The following is a 17424-nucleotide window of genomic DNA, read 5'->3' as shown; positions in this document are numbered from 1 at the left end:
GAGATTGTCATATTGGATAATTAAAGCAAAACCTAACTACATGCTTTGTAACTGGAACCCACTATAAATATAAATACACATATACATCAAAAGTAACTGGATGTAGATTTGTGGTGAAAAGGTGGTGAAGTAGGCTATCAAGGTGGAAACGTCCTCCCACATATACCCAGAGGGAGCAACGACAGCTGTGAAAATGACCTGAAGACTGCAGAACAGACCATCTACACATGATGAAGAAGAGAGGACCACACTGAAAAGGGTAAAGGGGCAGACCCCTGACCAATCGGGACCAGAGACCTTCCCCCATCCCAGCCCATAAGTAGGTGAAAGAGGAATGGAGTGGGGAAGGGATAAACAATCTAGAATCTGGTACACCCGGCCCTGGATATCTGCTCTGGGAATGTGAATGTACCACTGCATTGCACCATGGTGATGAATGGGGCTGGACACCAGGGAGAGTTGGAACATTTGGGGGAACCAGGACTCCTGCCACTTGTAAAGGACAGACATGTTGTATTGGTCAAATGCAGTGGTGGCACTTTGAAAGATTTGCTAGCAGTAGGAAGTGAGTCAGAGGATCAGAGGTTGGAAGGAACTCTCTACAAAAAAGAAAGGGCAGGCAGTCAACACTTTCCCAGCATTCCCTCAGCCCAAGTGGTCAACTGTTTGCAGAAGCCAGCCCCAGAAGTCTCCATCATCCTTATTCATGGCTCAACCCTGTGGAGGTGCTTTCTGCATACACCCACCCCACCAAGCCACTCAGCCCAGCAGTTGTCTGGCTTTATCATTACTGGGCTGACTGGTGGGAGAAAGGTGGACGACACTTTCCTAGCTTTCCCAGCCCTCCCTCAGCCCAACTGGTCAGGGGCTTGAAAGATTGAAAGATCCAGCTCTGAAACTCACCAGGTCCCTCACTGGTGTCTCAACCCCATGGTAGCACTCCCCTGCATACACACCCTGTCCAGCACACTCAACTCAGGATAGGTCTGATTTTTCTGACTAGCAGGCAGAGGGTTGACTATACTTCCCCTGCTCTCCCAGCCCTCCCTCAGCTCAACTGGCCAGATGCTTGTGAGAGTCACCTCTAAACTCTATACCTGCCCTATTAGCTCAATCCTAGAGGCCTAAGGCAAACCTGCCCTGCCTGGCACACTCAGTCCAGCAGCAGTCCACCATTAGTAACTAGCAGGCAGAGGATAGCAGCACCCATAAAGAATCCCAGAAGAAGTGCTTCATATCAAACAAAGGGCACACAGAGGCAAGCTGTGGGGATCAGCCATTGCTGGCAGAGAAGAGACAGGCAGGCAGTCCCTACTCACAGCCCCCAAGAGCAACAGTAGCTCAACCACAAAAGATAACTAGGAATTGGTGAGCATAAAGTCTTGAGTTTCTGGGAACCACAAGATGCCCACTTTATAAAACCATTACTTTAAAGACCAGGAGGCATAGCTGATCTATCCAGTATGAAGAAAGAAACGCCGAAACCCAGACAAAATGAGGAGGCAGAGGAATATGTTCCAAACAAAAGAACAAGAGAAAACAACTGATAAAGGGCTACATGAAATGGAGATTATCAATCTTCTTGATAAAGAATTCAAAGTAACAATCATGAAGATGCTCACTGAACTGGGGCAAAGAATTGATGATCTCAGTGAGAACATTAAGAAGTAGATAGAAAATATGAAAAAGATATACAGAGCTGAAGAGTACAATAACTGGAATGAAAAATACAATAGAGGGAATGAATACAATACTACAGGAAGTAGAAAAAAGAACAGTGAGATAGAAGATAGAGAATAGCAGAGTAACCAAGCTGAGGAACAGAGAGAAAAAAGAAGTTCTAAAAATGAGAAGATGCTAAGAGATCTGTGAGACAACTCCAAATGAAACAATATTTGCATAATAGGGCTACCAGAAGAGCGAGACAAAGGAGTATAAAGCCTTTTTAAAGAAACAATCATTGAACTTCTGCAATCTGGGGAAGGAAATAGACATCCAGGTCCTGGAAGTGTAGAGAGCACCTAAAAAAAGAACCCCAGGAAGACAACACCAGACATATAATGATTGAAATAACAAAGAGTAAGGATAAAGAGAGGGTATTGAGAGAAGCTAGAGAGAGGTAAAATATTACTTATAAGGGCAAACACATAAATAATGATCAGATTTCTCAGCAGAAACTTTACAGGCCAAAAGGAAGTTGCATGAAATATTTAATATATTGAAACAGAAGGACCTTCAACCAAAAATCCTCTACCCAGCAAGGATATAATTAATAATTGAAGGAGAGATTAAAAGTTTACCAGATAAATGAAAGTTAAAAGAATTCACCACCACTAAAATGGCCTACAAGATATGTTACTGGGTCTTCTGTAGATGGAAATGTTCTTAAGTCTAAATAGTTCATCAGTGAAAATAGACCTACAGAAAAGGCAGTAGAGCGATTACTTACAAAGCAAGTATTAAGTCAAGAAACAAAAGTACTTAAATCAATTATTTATAAAATTAGTCAAGGGATATGTCAAAGATGTAAACTATGACATATTATACCTAAAGTTTGGAAGATGAAGAAGAATAAACCAGTGGCACTTTTAGAATGTGTTTGAAATAGAGCAATCATCAAATTAATATAGACTGTTATATATTAAGGAAACTACTGATGAACCTTATGGTAATTCTAAATTTAAAGCCTATATAATAGATAGACAAAATTTTTTTTAAAGAAATCCAAACATAAAACTAAATAAAACTATTAAACAAGAGAAGAGTTTGAAAGGTGGAAGAAAGGATTAGAGAGGAACTACAGAAACAACCAGAAAACAATTAATAAAGTGGCAAGTACATACCTATCAACAATTACCTTAAATATAAATGGACTAAATGTGCCAATCAAAAGACATAGGGTGGTAGAATGGATAAAAAAACAAGACACATCTATATGCTGCCTACAAGGCTCATTTCAGATCTAAAGACATATACAGACTGAAAGTGAAGGGATGCAAAAAAGATATTTCATGCAAGTAAAAGAGAGAAAACAGCAGGAGTAGCAGTGCTTATATCAGACAAAATAGACTTCAAAACAAAGAAAGTAAAAAGACAAAGAAGGACATTATATAATGATAAAGGGATCAGTCCAACAAGAGGATATAACAATTGCAAATATCTGTGCACCTAACATAGGAGCACCTACATATGTAAAATAAATACTAACAGACCTAAAGGGGGAAATAGACTACAACACAACATACTAGGACATTTTATAACCCCACTTATGTCAATATATAGATCATCAAGAGAGAAAATAAATAACAAGACAGAGGCATTGAGATACACATTAGACCAGATGGACTTAACAGATACATCTAGAACACACAATGGGGAAAAGACTGTTCAATAACTGGTATTGGGAAAACTGGACAGCTACAATCAAGAGAAAGAAACTGGATTACTGCCTAACATCAGGCAGGAAAGTAAACTTGAATGGATTAAGTCCCTAAACATAAGACATGAAACCATAAATCTCTTAAAAGAAAACTTAAAATCTCTTGAAGCAATTTTTTTCTGGTCATGTCTCTCCAGGCAAGGGAAACAAAAGCAAAAATGAACAAGTGGGAGTACATCAAGTAAAAAACTTCTGTATAACAAAGGATACCATCAACAAAACAAAGCAACAACCCACAGTATGGGATAATATATTCATAAATTATATATCTGATAAGGGGTTAACATCCAAAATACATATAGAACTCATATGCTTCAGCACCAAACATGCCCCAACACCAAAACAAACAAACAAATCACCTGATTAAAACATGAGCAGAGGGCCTAAATAGACATTTTTCCAAAGAAGACAAACAAATGGTCAATAGGCACAAGGAGAGTTGCTCCACATAACTAATCATAAGGGAAATGCAAATCAGAACCACAATGATATATCACCTCACACCAGTCAGAAGGGCCACTGTACAAAAGACAAAAAGTAACAAGTGTTGGAGAGGATGTGGAGAAAAGGGAACCCTCTGGCACTGTTGGTGGCAATGTAAATTGGTGCAACCACTATGGAAAGCATTATGGAGGTTCCTCAAAAAACTAAAAACAGAAACACCATATAACCCAGTATTACCACTTTTAGGAATTTACTGAAAGAAATCAAAATCCCTAATTCAAAAAGATAAACCCCTATGTTTATTGTCACATTGTTTACAATAGCCAAGATTTGGAAGCAACCAAAGTATTCAACAGATGAATGAATCAACAAGAAATGGTACATATACACAATGGAATATTACTCAATGATAAGAAAGAAATCCTGCCTTTTGTGGGAACATGGATGGACTTAGATGGTATTGTACTTTGTGAAATAAGCCAGGTGGAGAACAACAAGCACCATATCATTTAAATTAAATGTGGAATCTAAAAATAAAACAAAAAGAACAGTAATAGACTCACAGACACTAAGAAAAGACTGATGGTTACCATGTGGTTGGTTTTGGGGTGGATGAGTGAAATAGATGAAGGGAATAAAGAAGCACATTCTTTTTTTTTTTTTTTGCAATTCAATAACTTTTAGTTTATTCACCTATATGCCAACCATCACCACAGTGAATTTTAGAGCACATACATCACCTCTAAAGGAAACCCCATTCCCATTAGTGATTATCCCCTCCCACTGCCCAGCCCACACCCATCACTAGGCAGTCACTAACATCCTGGCTATCCCTATAGATGTCCCTGTTTTAGACATTTCCTATGAATATCGTAGGGAGCCTTCTGTGACTGGCTTCTTCAACTGACCTTGATGTTTACGAGGTTCATCCATGTTGTACTGTGATCTAGTTCTGGTACTCGATCTAGATCTAGCCCCTCATTTATAAGGCTAAGTAATATCTCACAGTATGAGTATACACATTTTCTTTGTCCATTCATCAGTTGATAGACATTTGGGTTGTTTACATCTTTGTCTGTTAGGAATAATGAGAATCATTCATGTAAACATTTTACTGTACACATACATGTTTTCATTCTTTTAATTTCTGAAGTCTAGTTGACATTAGTATTGTATAAGTTTCAGGCATACAGCATAGTGGCAGTTGTATAGTTACAAAATGCTCACCACAATAGATACACTTGCCATCTGTCACCATATGGTCATTACAGTGTGACTGACTACATTGCCCATGTTGTGCTTTTCATCCCCATGACATTTATTTTATAATCAGCAGTTTGTACCTCTTTATGCACTTCACCCAGTTCCCATCCCTTCTCTCCTACTAGCAACCACCAGTTTGTTCTCTGAATCTATGGGTCTGTTCCTTTGTTTTTCAGATTCCACATGTAAGTGGAATCATATGATATTTGTCTTCCTCTGTCTGACTTACTAAAGAAGCACATTCTTAATCATAATGTAAATTAGTGATGGGGATGAAAGTACAGAATAGAGAATATAGTCAATAGTTCTATAGCATCTTTCTATGTTGACAGACAGTAACTATAGTAGTTGGGGTGAACATTTTATTATGTATATACCTATCAAATCACCATGTTGTATACCTAAAACCAATATGACATTGTATATCAATTATACTCAATTTAAAAATGTATCAAAAAACTAAGAGGGTATATATTAGTTTGCTAAAGCTGCTGTAACAAAGAACCAAAATTTGGATGGCTTAAAATAAATTTATTATTTAATAGTTCTAGAGGCTAGAAGTTTGTAAACAAGGTGTTGGCAGGGCCATGCTTCCTCTGAGACTCTGGGAAGAATCCTTTGCCTCTTCCTGGCTTCTTGTGGTAACTAGAAATCTGGCATTCCTTTGCAGCTGCATCAGACCAATCTCCATGTCTGTGTCTTCACATCATGTTCCCTCAGTACATATGTGTCTCTGTGTCCACATTTCTCTTTTTTTTTATAAGGACACTGGTCATGTTCAATCAGGACCCTCTGTAAGGACTTCATTTCAACCCTGGAAAGACCTTATTTCCAAATAACATCATACTCTGATGATCTGGCATTGAGGAATACAACCTATCTTTTTGGAAGAACGTAGTTCAACCCATGATAGATGGAAAAAGGTATACATGCTAACATTATCAAAAAGAAAGCTGAAGTGGCTAATTAATATCAGCCACAGTAGATTTCAGAGCAAAGGATATTACCAAGAATAAAGGACGTCATTTCATATTATAGTTGTCAATACAAAAAGAAGATATAACTATCCTAAAGATTTATATACCTAAAAATAGGTAACATCTGAGGCAAAAACTGATAGTGGAGGAAAGAAATAGATCCATAATTATAGTCAGAGATTTCAATACTTCTCTCTCAGTAGCTGGTAGAACAAGTAGACAGAAAATCAGAAAGGATAAAGTGGTTGAACAACACTATCAACCAATTTCACCCTATTGACATTTATAGTATATTACACCAAATAACAGCTGAATACACATTCTTTTCAAATGCACATGGATACTGACCAAGACTGACCATACTCTGGGCCATAAAACAAGTCTCAGTGAATCTGAAAGGATTCAAGTCATATCAAGTATGTTTTCTGACCACATGGAATTGAATTACAAATCAATGATAGAAAAACTCCCTGGAAATTCTTGAAGTATTCACAAATATAGAGAGAAGTTTTCCTCAACCCTCTTAGGTTTCCTGACTGAATCTGAAAACTAAACTGACAAAGATAGATTAACAAGAGAAAAGTATACATATGTTATTACATTTTTAAATGTACACTGGAGCCTTCACAAAAGAACAAAGTCTCAAGAATGACCAGAGCAGAAAGCTTTTATACCTTTTAGATAAAGAGGAAACAAACTTGTGAACAGCTGGCAAGATAGTGGGGTTTGGGCTAAGGATAGTAAATGCTGAATGAAGAAGTAACTAGGAAGATAAGGGTTAGCTTAACAAAGTTTGTGTATACAGATATTTTGGGCCCCAAATTCTCTGCCTCTGGTGATAAGAATGTGTTCCTTCCTTCACCTGGGAGGTTTATCTCCTGCTTACAGGGAAGGGTGAGGTGTGGAGGTGAGGTCCAAGTGACTTTCTTGCTTCTGCCATTTTCTCAAACTCCTTCAGTTTAGGATATTCAACATGCCAAGATGCCATGTGTGGGTGTAGTGTGTTCGAAACATTGTCAAAACAAAACATCCCACTTCTATAGAACCCATGGTGAACATTAATTTTAAAATATATATTAAGAAAGATTGTGAATTAAATGAAAATGAAAATGCAATATGCCAATATTTGTGGAATGACAGTATATCAGTAAGTAAGGAGAAACTGTAGTGTTAAATGCTTATATTTGAAAATAAGAAAGGTCTCCAATGAAAGACCTCTGTTTCCATCTTTGGAAACTAGAAAAAGAGTGAATTCATTTCAAGAGAAGTATAAGAATGAAATATATTAAAAGTAGCATGGAAATCAATATAACTGAAAACAGAAAACAATAGACATGAAACACTGGTATATCAAAAACTGGGATACATCCCTGAAAGAAATAAAAAACTAAATAAACAGAAAGGTACACTGTGTTTATGTGTTGAAAGACTCAGTGTTGTTGAGATTATTAATAATAGTTAACAATACCAAATGGTAATATTTTTTATATTCTCCCAAAATTGATCTATAGTTTCAATGTAATCCCAATTAAAATCCCAAATGGCTTTTTGTAGAAACTGACAAACTGATTCTGAAATTCATATAGAAATAAAAGAAAACAAATAACTAAAACAACTTTGAAAAAAGAAGAACCCAGTTGGAGTACCAACACTATCTTATTTAAGTCTTATAAAGGTGCTGTGATCAAGACAGTGAGTGTTCTATTGAAATAAAACTAGATCCATGGAAGAGAATAGAGTCCATACATAAACTCACATAAAAAAACTTAAAAAATTAAGTTTTATGGACAACTTAATTTTGACAAACATGCTTTATTAGTTCAGTGGAGAAAGGATTTTTTTTCAGTAAATGGTGCAGGAACAAGAAGTTATACACATCTTAAAAAATTTAACATATTCCTTCTATATGGTTCAGCCATTTCCACTCCTAGGTTTTTATTCAAGAGTAGTGAAGACATAAGGTCATACAAAGTCTTGTACACAACTATTCCTACAGCTTTATTTGCAATACAAAAACTGGAAACAACTCAAATGTTCAGTAAGTACATAAACAAACTGTGGAATACATACAATGGAACACCACCCAGCAATTAAAATTAATAAATTATAAATGCTGCTTGCAATATTAAATGAATCTCAAAATAATTATGCTTCATGAAAGAGAACAGAAAAAGAGTAAGTATTACATATACCATGTATTTAAAACTCCAAAAAATGCAAAATATTCTATAATGGCAGAAAGTAGGTCAATAGTTGCCTGTGAAGTTTAGAAGGTGAGGATTATAAAGGGGTACTAGAAAGCTTTTGGGGGGTAGGTGGATATGTTTATTATGTTGATTTTATTGATGGTTTCACTACTGTAAATACATATTAAGACTGTCAAATAGTATATTTATATATGTGTAAATTATTGTATGCAAATTGTCAATAAATTTGTTAAAACGTCTTTAAAGATTATGGCTGTTACATTTATTACTTTTTTATTTTTACATTTATTTTTTATTTTTACATTTATTGAAGTACATACAATAAAATGCACAAATATTAATGTACAGCTCAATGGATTTTGATATGTGTATATACTCATGTAACCATCACCCAGATCAAGATATCAAACATTCTCTTTTATTTTTCCCCCCTTCACCTATTTAGCTCAGTCGCCCACCCCCCTCCCCTAATAGCAACCACTAGTCTGTTATAATTACTAGCTCCTCAGTTGTCTCTAATATGTACATAGAATTGAGAACCAGAGACCTACGTATTTTACCCCAAGATGGAATACAGTTGATTGCCCAGACATCCATGTAAAATCTTTCCCTTTGTTCTGGTCTTTTTTATGCAGTTATTTGCCAAGAGAAATTATGCTATTTTTAAGTTCAGTTAGATAAGGACCCATTTTGAAAACAAATATATTTTCAATAATCTTTAACTCCAGAATTGTTGTCTTTGATGTTGCTGTAAATCATGGAATACTAAAGGAAGAGACAAACCTGTGGATCATCTTTCCTCAATCTTTTGTTAGGTGATGGTACAGAGTGAATTTTTACTGAGACAGAAAAAGATACTGTCCTATTGGGATTAAAACAATATGTTAAGTTTTCCTTTCTGAACCAGCCACAGACCAATAGATAACTAATAGAATATAATTAAGTTTCTTTGGGGAAAATTATAGTGTACAAATCAAGTGATGCAATGTGTGATGCTTTGGTTAAATTATTTGTTAGGATTGTGTCCAACTCTGAACACTGATTTTATTTAAAAAATCCAAGGAAAATCCAAATGGATGTTTAAAACTAAAGAATCCAAGGAACTGTCAAAGTGTTAGAGTAGGCAGTTAGTTAGACATAAGCAGGAGAAAGGAACCAGCCCATCACCAAGGAAGACTCCTCCCTGGCCAACCCCTAGGCCTTCCTTAGTTCCCAGTTCCACAGTCAAGGATGCCTAGCTTATAAGGAGGCCTAGATAGTCTAGCACACCTAGACTGTCAAGAGGCCCAAGACCACAGGGGCTTCTCTGATCACTGGACAGGTGCAAGGTCTGAAGACCTTGTCGAAAGTAACCCCACCTTGTTAAAATAATATATAAATCTAATTAGCACTGTGGTTTTGGTCCCCCTCTGGGCTTTGTTTAGGTACTTGTGGGTAAGTTGCTTGTGCGCTGAGAAGAAAGTTGCATAACCTAGAGCTGTCAATCAGTCTGTCAATCAAATGACATAAGATGCAGGGCAGGACTTCCTGCCATCTTAAGAAAAAATAAAAGACAACTTAACCGTAATAGCAGATCTGCTTCTGATTTCCAGACAGCCCACTCTCTTGTCTCGAGAGTATGCTTTTTGCTTTAACCCAATAAATTCCTCACTGCTTTTCCTTGTTATCTGGTCTCTTGACTGAATTCCTTCCTTTGAAAAGACAAGAATCAGGGAAACAAAACACATTCCACCAGTAAATAAGGTAACTATGGTCATTTACCCTATGAAAAAGAGAAGACTGATTGGACAAGGAGTATGATATCTTTCAACATTTGAAAGAACATGAGGAGCATCTTCTGTGGTGAGGATAATAGCAATACCACTGAAGCAGCAACTAAAAGGTGACTCTAGAGGAAACATTTTTATGTTATTATTCTGTTTCATAATTGGATTTATGCAGTGAGACTCTGGGTAAAGACAATTTATACTCACTCCTTAAACCTTTTCCCAAAGTGGCTGAAGTCACCATGCATCATAACGATTACACAATTGATAAGTCTGGATGCTGTGTTATGACCATGAAGTCCAGCTTCTTCACAAGAAAAACCCATCAGGAAATTGCTCAAGAACCTCTTTGGAAAGAGCTACATGTCACCACTCCCTAACTCAGAATAAGGATCCAAATCAATAATACTTTTAGATTAGTCAGTCTACCTGAAACTCCCAATAGATTGCCCTGCTGATCCAAGCTTACCATTCAGGCTCAGAAAGTAATCTCTCGGTTATAGATGCCCTAAATTTAGTGAGAAATGGGACTATAAATATATAGACGTAAAACATGCCTTTTACCTAAACTTCTATTGTTATTTGTGTTCATTCACTAAAGACTCCTAATTCACTTTTTGTTCTGGAGGCTTATTACACAAACCAATTCCCAAGAAATTAAGTAAATGTATTCCTTTTGGAATCAACAATTGGAGTTTATAGAAAATAATGAGTAATAGGGTCTTCTAATTAGTTAACCTTCATGTTTAACTGAGTTTCTTTAAATACCACTAATCAAAAGTATATAAACATAAGAATTTTAATATCATAAATTTATTTATCACTAAAACTAGAATGTGCACACTTTTATTTTAGAATGTATCTGAATACCTAAAACTTATCAACAGCAACAATTCTACGTGCTCATAAAGTAAATTCAGGTTATTTCACCATTTGATATTTTAGTTTCTGGGGTAAATGAGCTTTACTATATTAGGCTCAGAATGCATGGACTGATTATGTTTTCTTGGAGTTTGAAGATAGTATTCAAAAATTATTCAGAAATTCAGGGAGATTACACACACGTATACATACCTGCATGTACACACACACACATGCAAAACATACTTTATTTACAATACTTGTAGATTTCATGAAAACAATGGCTTTCAGACCTTCATGACTTTCTCCCATTTCTAAATTTGATTGGAAATACTGTTTCTGTGACTTTCATTTACCATACACATATCCAGCATTGGACCAAGAATGTGTCTCTTGACAGCTCCTGCCGTGTAGCAATATTGCTTCTAAGTGCTCTCAGCTGGGCTTTCAAGTCCTTGCTACAGGCAGAAAACATCAACAAGGTCAACTCATTCATCTACAATGGCAGTGGCACTGGCCTGTTATAACAGTACATGAGAATGCAGGCTTTAGAAAACATGGCTTTAGAAATAAGACTAAAATAGAGTGAAGTAAGTAAAGATTGAAGTCCCAAAAGTTTTCTTTCAATAATTGCAAAACTGTTACTTAAAATGAGAACATATCAGGACACAGAAATGGAAATCATTCAAAAATATTTTCCAGGAAAGGGAACTCTATAGTGTAATAATTAAGAACATGGACTTTGGTTCAGTTTATTCATCTGTTAAGTGAGGTAATCATTCCTAATATAAGAGCACTGTGTAAGAACCAAATGAGATATCATATATTAAATGCTTAGCATTGGGCCAGGCACATAGTCACCATTCTGTATACTAAAGCTACATTAATTTAAAGCAGGAATAGTATTCAAGCTATAGTCTGCATTTGTTGCCAGAGACCCAGACATGGTGTCCTGACATCAAGCTTTATGTACCTGGAAATGGTTTTAAACTATATTTTATTGATTATATACTTTGAAATAAAATATAAAAGGAGCATTATTCTTCATTGAACCAATTGCCTTGAATATTTATTCATAGTTAGTTGAAGGTGTCTGTATATGTACTATTTTCATTGAAAAATAGGTTGTGATTATATTAATCTTATGCCTTGTCATACAGTATATTAGTGTGTGTGTGTATGTATACATGTGACAATGAAGTCCCTGCATAAAGTGGTAGAGGATCTTTTTAAGTTAGTTTCCAGAGATTTCTCCCTTTTCAACACATATGATATGAATATACGTATGAGTGCCCACACAAACACATTTGAATCTGTGTGTATGTTTAAAGACAAAAATCGGATAACTAGGGCCAGAGAAATGTTTATATCAGAAACTAGAAAAAAAATGTGTACAGTATAACTTTGTAACTGCTCTACTAAGTCATACTACCATTAGAGTTATGAAACTACCCTGCCCTGGTGCATTGAGGGTCAGAAATCATTCATAGTTTACTGATGTAGTCTGCCCATCAGAAAATATACAAACATAATGCATTAATTCTATGTCACAAAAATAAATGGCAGGACTTGGCTCCCACTGGGACCCAGAGGAAACTAATTCCTAATTGCCTTCATTTACATTTTAGTTAAAGGGAATATTTCCCTGGCAGTATAACAAGTATGGAAACACTTCATTTCATGGTCAATTGCTAATACATTGTTTATGATGTTCACTAACTTCCACAGACAGATAGTGAATATAACTTATCTTCATCACTTTATCCCAAATACTTCTTTTCACATAAGGGAGTACACATACATCATTGGGTTGGCCTTGTTTTATATTTATTCAACACTGAGCTTTTGGGCTGTCATTTCAAACTACCTTAATAAACCTAATACTACTGTTATAGTGATTCCTTGCTTAGAAGACTGGATGCCACCAATGTCAGTTCAATAAACATAGCATGAAGAGTCACTTTCTTCACAAACAATTGAAACAAAGTGTCAAGTAGAAACATTCTGTATCAAACAACACCAAGCAAAATTGTTCTAAGATTGAAAATGTCTGAAATGCTCATTGGCTTTAACTGAATGAAGTAAATGTGTACAGTTTTGTTGCCCAAAAGCAATAATGCTGATAATGAACTGTGAAGATTTTCATCCATGGTATTCTTACTAGTAATTCAGTAGATGCACACAATGCCAGATGTCTAAAAGTATACAGGATGAATTGCTTTTCTGGCATTTTATGCATTATCTGTTACAAATTCAACACATCCATTCTTGTAGATCATCATTCAACATTAAGGTTTTCTCTACAGGAGGCAGGGGATACAATTTTTGTCTAGCAATAGTCACAAGTCGTTCAACACTTGTTTCCATTTTCTACTATCACTTACCCTCTCTATACTCAATGAAATAAGGCGAAATATATACGGAACATCTACTCTTCCACTAAGATCAGTGTTTTCATTAAGTTATATATTTAAGACATGTCATTGCATATATACAAGTCTTGATTCTACACAAGAGCAGTATTATAATTGTGGTCTAATAAAATCAAATATTTAGTGAGCATCTACCATGTACACAGTGCTATGGGAAATATTAAAGAAAATAAGGATTTTATTGACCTTATAATGAAAGTAGTTAAAGAAAAAAGATTAACACACTTTATGAGCCATGAAGAATGATTAGGGATTCATCTGACAAATTAAAATAGAAAAGGTTTCATGTTGAGTAGTGGAATGTGGGTTAAGAGAATAGGAATAGGTAACAAAGCCTGATGTTTAATGATGACTCCAAGATTCTCAACTAAAAAGACTAAGAAATTTGTAATAAACTAGACAAGCACATTTTTAATAGGTGCTGCTTGTGAGAACAATAATTGGTTCCTTTTAGAGTGTTTTTTTTTTATTTTAAATAATGGCAAAATCCTGCTAGAAAATTAAAATACAGGAAAGCATGGATGGATAATCAGGGCTGGATCTGCAAGTTGTGTGAATACAATCACACAGAAGTAACTCATTATGCTTCTTTGCGTGTCAGATCAGATATTTCAATTCACCAAATTATTTCACTAATATTTATTGAATTCATGGTTTCTAGGTACCATACCAATGGGGTCCTCTAGGTGCAAATTTCATATAGGCCTGGTATTTGTATAATCTTCAGATGTAAAACATTAAATTCAAATTTTGTAATGTAAAATAATACTCTCATCAATAGCCAAGTCTATGTGACAAATCTGCTTCTCTGTAACCCATCTACCACAGATCTGAGACATGACATGTAAATTGATGCCTCTGCCCTTTCTGAGTCTCAAGAAAACTAACCCATCAAATATTTCACATTAGTCTAATGCTGGATTGGTTTTGTAAACAAAGTGTCAGCAAAAATTAGTGAAGTTAACTGCACAGGACAAGCAAAAATGATTTTTAAAAACTTTCAATTACATGTCACAATAATCACTGGAGTGCAAAATGATGCTCCAGAGTCACTGTAAGATGCTTCCTGCCTAATGCAGCCTCTAACAAAAAAAATGGAATTATGACTAGTATCATTTTGGTACTGTGCACTCCTTTATAGTCTTACTTTTTAAACATAAATCCATGAATGTTATATGTGATACCATTCTTTTAACTGAGGTTGCATCCAAATATTTTTGGTGATATAGCATAAACCACTCAATCACTTCCTCTTGATGTCAGATATGATTGTTAATTGAGCTAATATATTACAAAGGGGACATAACGACAGTCTCTCGTGCTTATATTTAAAAGTAATTAACTATTTTGAAAAATATTCATTTGGTTGAGTCAAAAACGTGAAAGTGCTCTGTTCTTTCACAACTTAATTATTGTCATCAAAGACCTGAATTCAAATAGCTTTCAGTCAGAGATTTGTTTTGAGCATTTGATGTTTTATCTCTATTATCTAAAATCCCTCTCTTTACAAAGTTTAAATTGATACAAAGATCTAGCACCTGAATCTGTGTTTATTCTATTTTTTTTCAGTGGAAAGGGTAGGTCTGGATGTCATGCAAGGAAAACTGTAGGCTATATTTAAGTTTAGAAAAGTTTCCATTTCCAAGAAAGATATTGGAATTGGGAACAGCATTGCACATAATATAGTCAGAGTAGGCAGCATAAATGAGTTTATGGCTAGATGGATATACACTTGGAATCAATATATTTGTATCTGCTTGCTGAAAATAGCAAGATGCACCTGCTGAAAGGCAGCCGGAGAAGTAGATTGATACTGGCTCCTTCCAACAATAAATTCTGTCTCAGAGTAATGTTGCATGACTGGCAATTGGAACAGTAGTGGAACAGTTGGATTGATTGGCACTGAATACAAGGTTTTATTTGTCAACAAATGTGTTTCATGATTCATCATGGACTCACTGATTGATTGGATACTAGCTGTATCAAAAAACTTTATAAGTCTGTTCACAGAAGGTTTTTGGAAATACATCAACAGCACTGATACATGAGAACAGTCACACACTGACAAATGCAATGGTAGTCATTCCATTCAGAACAAAGGCAAGAGCTTAGTAAATACATTCCCATGCAACAAATGAGATGATTATATCCTGCATTGATGGTACATCACTTTTGTTCTTGGTGTGAAACTCTTTGCCACCTTCCTTTTGTACCTCATGACTCATCCAACCATGGATGGATATCAAAAGGCCATAGAAGGACAGCTAAATCACTTCTAAGACATCAAAATGACTTTGGCCTTACTTTTCTTGTGGCACATAAGAACAAGTATAATGTAATGGGTAATTGTCTTGCCTGAGGTTTTCAGCCCTGGGCAAGTTCACTTGGATTTGAAACGAAGAAATGACAACAGAATGTTCTTGGGATAAAAGGGTTAATATACAGGTTTATTCTCATGGTGGTAGGTCAAGTACTAGAATCATGTCTGCATCCAGCTGTCTGCAGGTCTGTAATCTACCTCCTTCTCTGCCTCTGCCCAGAGCCCTGGATGGAGCTCTTTATATAGTGCCTCAGTCAGTAATAGCTTAGTGCCTGTGAGTGTGGAAGCATTAGCCTAGCAGTAGGCCAATCACATCATCAAGTAATTTAGGGTCCGGTGAGGATCCTGGCCATAGGAACTTCCATTTTCCCCACAGTACTAATGCTGGATTTCAAGTCAGCAAACTTGGAAAAATATGGCTTTCTTACTAGATATCTCTGCAATGGGAACAAGTTATTTAATCATTCTAAGGTTCACCTTCCTGTCTGTAATGTGGAAATAGTAATAATCTCTATTGAAAAATTAAATGAAATTATACAAGTACTCAAAAATATTAGCTATTAATCAGGAGTTTTGTTCACACAGCATTGGACAGTGTGCTCCATAGCTCCTCACAGGTCATGATACCCTAAACCAAGTAGCTATTCCCAGCAGAAACCAAGTAGCTATTCCCAGCAGCTGGAAAACAGTATTGAGCAATGCCCAAGCCATCTTTCACCTCTCAGCCATTTCCTGACTCACTGGGGAGGTGATCGGTCATTTCTTTAAGGAGGCAACAGCTCACAGAAATTGGACAGTTTGACTTCTTGGTCCTCCATCCTCCTATTTAAAGGTCAGTCACTTGATCCATCTGTCAATGGTGCATTAATGAGAAAGTTCGAAAACCTTCTGATGTTTTAGAGTGATCTATAGAAACAGGCCCTCTATGAATATGTGCAAAATGCATGTTTGCTTAAGGCGCTGTCATTTGGGAAAATCTGTACAAAACAAAACAAAACCTGGTGATGGGCAGAGGAATAAGGAAACATTTGCTAGTGATTGAATTGCATGAACTCAGCACCAGGGAGCAGCAACAGCTCGAAATGGTGCACAACAGTTTACTTAAGACTGGCAATCAGTAATCTTCCACCTTTGAATTAAGGTAGATGGATTTTTTTAGTGTGTTCTTACAACAACCTTCTATCCTCACTGTTAAGGTGGAGGAAACAATCGTTGATTCTTACTTGGATAATGCCTCAGAATTGAAAAGCCAATGAATAAAACAAAGAAAAAAAACTTTTATTTTTGTTGAACAATTAAAACTATAACTGCAAAAATAAGCATGAAGTTATAAAGTTTCATTGACTAGACATTATTCATCCCAAGTATCCTGACCACTTTTTCATCACCCATAGACTGATTAGCCTCTTAAGTTCTCACAAAGAAACAGGGATCCATTTTCTGGATTGCTCTGCTGTGCTGACCCTGGGCCTAGTTTACTCCCTGTCTCCTAGGTTGTTTGGTAGACTTCTGCTCATAGAAGTTACTAAGTGCCTACTGGTTTTGACCTTTTGTTGTTCTCCAACCCCCAATTGATTACAAGTCCATATTATTTTTTCTTATTCCTGACATCCTAATTAAGTCCTAGATCAAAGCCTTGAGTCAGACTTGCAAACTTCTGAAAATATCAAGACAATTCAGATGAATACACATACACATACACACACACACACACA

Source organism: Manis pentadactyla, chromosome X, assembly GCF_030020395.1.
Source record: "Manis pentadactyla isolate mManPen7 chromosome X, mManPen7.hap1, whole genome shotgun sequence".
Taxonomy (NCBI): Eukaryota; Metazoa; Chordata; class Mammalia; order Pholidota; family Manidae; genus Manis; species Manis pentadactyla.
Note: the sequence above shows the minus strand (reverse complement) of the source record.